Below are 5,736 nucleotides of genomic sequence, written 5' to 3' on the forward strand. Positions count from 1 at the left end.
GTGAATGTAATCTGTTCTGAATGCAGTCTGTCTGAATGCAATCTGTCTGAATGCAGTCTTTCTGAATGCAATCTGTCTGAATTGCAGTCTGTCTGTTGCCTGTTCTGTCTGAATGCAGTCTGTCTGATGCAGTCTGTCTGAATGCAGTCTGTCTGAATGCAGCTGTCTGCCTGTCTTGTTCTGAATGCAGTCTGTCTGAAGCTGTCTGTCTGAATGCAGTCTGTCTGAATGCCTGTCTGGTCCTGAATGCAGTCTGTCTGAATGCAGTCTTGTCTGAATGCAATCTTGTCTGAATGCAGTCTGTCTGAATGCAAGTTCTGTCTTGAATGCAGTCTGTGCATGAATGCAGTCTGTCTGTCTGCCTGTCTCTGTCTGCAGTCTGTCTGAATGCAATCTGTCTGAATGCGCTGTCTGAATGCAGTCTGTCTGATGCAGTCTGTCTGAATGCAGTCTGGTCTGTCTGCCTGTCGTCTGCAGTCTGTCTGAATGCAGTCTGTCTGTCTGCCTCGTCTGTCTGCGAGTCTGTCTGAATGCCAGTCTGTCAATGCAATCTGTCTGAATGCAGTCTGTCTGTCTGTCTGCCTGTCTGTCTGCAGTCTGTCTGAATGCGTCTGTCTGAATGCAGTCTGCCTGTCTGTCTGCCTGTCTGTCTGAATGCGTCTGCCTGTCTGTCTGTCTGCCTGGTCTGTCTTGCCTGTCTACCTGTCTGTCTGCAACAAGGGGACCGACGACAGACATCCTTCCTGCTCCATATAGAGCATGTCTCTCTCTTCAATCAAGTACTGTTGCATCGCCAACTCATGGCGCTCCTCCCACTGGGTCAGAGACACAGCAACTGTAGGAGTGACCAGGAGCAGTGTTGTTGTTGGTGATGTCACATGTGATGTCACAGTGGTGGAGCGGACTGTGTGGGTAGGACCAAGGTTAGGGCTGGGAGCTCTAAGGTTAGGCTGGGAGCCCCAAGGTTAGGGCTGGGAGCCCTAAGGTTAGGGCTGAGAGCCCCAAGGTTAGGGGCCGAGGCTGGGGTTCAACCCAGGGATAGTGAGCTGGGCTGGGCCTGGTGGTCCCTGGAGGGATACTCTCAGCCAGCCTGCTGAGCTGTTCATCCCACTGCTTTAGGAGCTCGTCCAGGTGTCTCTGGCGAATCAGCAGGCTGGTTTCATACAGACGAAGTGCTGGTAGTCTCTAAGCTGCGGCCCAGTCAGGTACCCACCCAGGATGTCCAGTACCACACGCTCCCGCCTGTCCAGATTTCTCCTTCAACTCCCTGGCATCCTCGTGCTGACTACACAGCTGCCTGCGCTTCTGCTGTAAGGACTTCTGAGTTAACAGAGATATATAGATTATTAAAGACATCCTGGTGCTGACGACACAGATTCCTGAGGGTAGAGAGAGACTGTTAGTGATAGATGAATAGAGCCTGTGCTTCTGCTGTACACTCCTGAGGGGAGAGAGATAACCGATCGCTGCAGCTGTACATAGTCCATCGTATATAGCCCACCCAATTTACCTACCTCATCCCATACTGTTTTATTTACTTTTCTGCTCTTTTGCACACCAGTATCTCTTACTTGCACATGATCATCTGATGATTTATCCCTCCAGTAGTTAATCTGCTAAATTGTAATATTCGCTCCGATTGCCTATTTATTGCCTACTCCTCATGCCTTTTGCACACATGTTATATAGATCTCTTTTTTTTTTCTACTTTATTGACTGTTATTGTTTACTCCATGTGTAACTCTGTGTTGTTGTCTGTTCACATGCTATGCTTTATCTTGGCCAGGTCCAGTTGCAAATGAGAACTTGTCTCAACTAGCCTACCTGGTTAAATAAAGGTTAAATAAATAAAAAATAAAAGAGGAGATGTGGGTTAGTAAATACACACAGACACTGTGACTGGCACCACCTAGTGGCCATCATGTGACACATCTACAGAACCATGTTCAGTATTAATGAGATAGGACACTAGTAGAGGACACTAATAGAGGACACTAGTAGAGCTCCTGGTTAACTAGAGGAGATAGACATCCTGCCTGTGCTTCTGCTGTACACTCCGAGGGGAGAGAGTAGAGGAGATGTGGGTTAGTAATACACACAGACACTATGACCTGGTACCACCTAGTGGCCATCATGTGACACATTACAGAACCATGTTCAGTATTAATGAGATAGGACACTAGTAGAGGACACTAGATTAGTATAAAAGCCTGATAACATATGATGACATTTGGGTAAAGTAAAGCAACCCAGGCTGAATGACACCCTCTCAGGAGGGCAGAATAGAACGTCACAGGATCAATCCCGTGTTTCAGAGGGGAGGAGCCCTGTATATATCAGTGACTGATTGTAAATCACATTTTAACACCGTCACGCCTCATTAAAGGGAGGGAGGCTGAGGTAGCACCTATGTTCACCGCTCCTTAACACAGCCAAACGCAAGAGGGAAAAGCTTGATAAAGGCCCAGCCTCCGTCAGAACATCCCGTAGACCAACAAACGGTCTGCCGTTCTGTGACATTCAATACACAATATAGAACAGACTGTCTGGAGCAAAGCGTTGATTCCCTGGAAGACAAGGAGGTCTGAGGTATCTATTAAAATGCACAATCTTCATCTCAGTGAGACTAGGCTGGTAAAATACAAGTAACCCTAAAAATAGCCTGCCGGTGTAGGGGGTCTCCTTCACACTGTGATTCCCACTGTTAGGGTCTCCTTCACACTGTGGACCCACTGTTAGGGGTCTCCTTCACACACTGTTAGTGTAGTGTTATGTAGTGTAGTGTAGTGTAGTGTGTGTTAGTGTAGTGTAGTGTTAGTGTAGTGTAGTGTTAGTGTAGTGTTAGTGGTAGTGTAGTTGTAGTGTTAGTGTTAGTGTAGTGTTAGTGAGTAGTTAGTGTAGTGTTAGTGTTATGTGTTAGTGTAGTTGTAGTAGTGTAATGTAGTGTTAGTGTTAGGTAGTAGTTGGTATGTGTAGTGTAGTGTAGTGTAGTGTAGTGTTAAGTGTAGGTGTAGTGTAGTGTTAGTGTAGTTTAGGTGGTAGTGTTAGTGTAGGTTGTAGTTGGTGTAGTGTAGTGTAGGTGTTAGTGTAGTGTCGTAGTGTTATGTAGTTGTAGTGTTAGTGTCGTGTAGTGTAGTGTAGTGTTAGTGTAGTGTTATTGTAGTGTTAGTGTTAGTGTAGTGTAGTGTAGTTTGTTAGTGTGTGTAGTGTAGTGTTAGTATGTAGTGTAGTTGTAGTGTTAGTGTAGTGTTAGTGTAGTGTTAGTTGTAGTGTTTAGTTGGTTAGTGTTAGTGTAGTTGTAGTGTTAGTGTATGTTAGTGTTAGTGTAGTTTAGTGTTAGTGTTAAGTGTTAGTTGTAGTGTTAGTTGTTAGTGTTAATGTAGTGTAGGAGTGTTAGTGTAGTGTAGTGTTAATGTAGTGTAGTGTAGTGTAGTGTTAGTGTAGTGTTAGTGTAGTGTTAGTGTAGTGTAGTGTTTAATGTAGTGTTAGTGTAGTGTTAGTGTATTGTTAATGTAGTGTAGTGTTAGTGTTAGTGTAGTGTAGTGTTAGTGTAGTGTAGTGTAGTTGTTAGTGTAGTGTTAGTGTAGTGTAGTGTTAGTGTAGTGTTAATGTAGTGTTAGTGTAGTGTTAGTGTAGTGTTAGTGTTAGTGTTTAGTGTTGTGTAGTGTAGTGTTAGTGTAGTGTAGTGTAGTGTTAGTGTTAGTGTTAGTGGTAGTGTTAATGTAGTGTAGTTGTAGTGTTAGTGTAGTGTAGTGTAGTGTTAGTGTATGTAGTGTTAATGTAGTGTAGTGTTAGTGTAGTGTTAATGTAGTGTAGTGTAGTGTTAGTGTAGTGTAGTGTAGTGTTAGTATTAGTGTAGTGTTAATGTAGTGTAGTGTTAGTGTAGTGTTAGTGTAGTGTTTAAGTTTAGTGTTAGTGTTAGTGTTAGTGTAGTGTAGTGTTAGTGTAGTGTAGTGTTAATGTAGTGTAGTGTAGTGTTAGTGTTAGTGTAGTGTTAGTGTAGTGTAGTGTTAGTGGTAGTGTTAGTTTAGTGTATGTTAGTGTTAGTGTAGTGTTTAATGTAGTGCTAGTGTTAGTTGTAGTGTAGTGTTAGTGTAGTGTTAGTGTAGTGTAGTGTTAATGTATGTAGTGTAGTGTTAGTGTAGTTGTAGTGTTAGTGTAGTGTAGTGTATGGTTAATGTAGTGTAGTGTTAGTGTAGTGTAGTGTTAGTGTAGTGTAGTGTTAGTGTAGTGTTAGTGTAGTGTTAGTGTAGTGTAGTGTAGTGTTAATGTAGTGTAGTGTAGTGTTAGTGTAGTGTAGTGTTAGTGTAGTGTAGTGTAGTGTTAGTTAGTGTAGTGTAGTTAGTGTTAATGTAGTGTTAGTGTAGTGTTTAGTGTAGTGTAGTGTTAGTGTAGTGTAGTGTAGTGTTAGTGGTAGTGTTAGTGTAGTGTAGTGTTAGTGTAGTGTAGTGTATGTTAGGTGTAGTGTACGTGTTAGTGTAGTGTAGTGTTTAGTGTTATTTTAGTGTGGTGTTAGTGTAGTGTAGTGTTAGTGTAGTGTTAGTGTAGTGTTAGTGTTAGTGTAGTGTAATGTCGTGTAGTGTAGTGTTTAGTGTTAGTGTAGGTTAGTGTAGTGTAGTGTATTGTAGTGTTGTTGTAGTGTAGTGTAGTGTTAGTGTAGTAGTGTAGTGTAATGTAGTTAGTGTAGTGTAGTGTTTAGTTAGTGTAGTTTTTAGTGTAGTGTAGTGTAGTGTTAGTGTTAGTGTAGTGTTAGTGTAGTGTTAGTGTAGTGTTATGTAGTGTAGTGTAGTTGTTAGTGTAGTGTTAGTGTAGTGTTAGTGTAGTGTAGTGTTAGTGTAGTGTTAGTGTAGTGTTAGTGTTAATGTTAGTGTAGTGTAGTGTTAGTGTAGTGTTAGTGTAGTGTTAGTGTAATGTAGTGTTAGTGTAGTGTTTAGTGTAGTGTAGTGTTAGTGTTAGTGTAGTGTTAAGTGTTAGTGTAGTGTAGTTTAAATGTAGATGTAGTTGTTAGTGTAGTGTTAGTGTATGTAGTGTAGTGTTAGTGTTAGTGTAGTCGTTAGTGTAGTTGTAGTGTAGTGTAGTGTGGTGTGGTGTTGTGTAGTGTTAGTTGTTAGTGTAGTGTGGTGGTAGTGTAGTGTTAGTGTTTAGTGGTTAGTGTTAGTGTAGTGTTAGTGTTAGTGTAGTGTAGTGTTAGTGTAGTGTTAGTGTAGTGTTAGTGTGGTGTAGTGTTAGTGTAGTGTAGTGTTAGTGTAGTGTAGTGAGTGTAGTGTGGTGTAGTGTTAGTGTAGTGTAGTGTGGTGTAGTGTAGTGTTAGTGTAGTGTAGTGTAGGTGTAGTGTGTAGTGTTAGTGTAGTGTTAGTATAGTGTAGTGTTAGTGTATGTTAGTGTAGTGTGGTGTAGGGTGTAGTGTGTACAGTGTGTGAAGCCTCATCTCTCCTCTTGGCTGTCCTCTGTCTCCTGTCTATCCAGGGAAGAGAGGACATAGTGTATAGTGTATAGTGTAGTTTAATATCTCACCCTTTCCTCTTGCTGTTCCTCTGTCTCCTCCTCTCTGTCCAGGGCAGAGAGAGCGTTATGGACCCGGGCCAGCCGGCACACAGAGACAGCAGAAGGTTGACTATCTTATCCATGTCCCGATGAGCATCTTGTACTTCTCCCTCTCGTTGGGCTTACAGTGCTCCTGAACCAGGCTCTCTATGTGGCCCCCTAGGCCCGGAACCTCCTCTGCTCCTCCGCCAG

This window comes from Salvelinus sp. IW2-2015, unplaced genomic scaffold (assembly GCF_002910315.2).
Source record: "Salvelinus sp. IW2-2015 unplaced genomic scaffold, ASM291031v2 Un_scaffold1790, whole genome shotgun sequence".
Classification (NCBI taxonomy): domain Eukaryota; kingdom Metazoa; phylum Chordata; class Actinopteri; order Salmoniformes; family Salmonidae; genus Salvelinus; species Salvelinus sp. IW2-2015.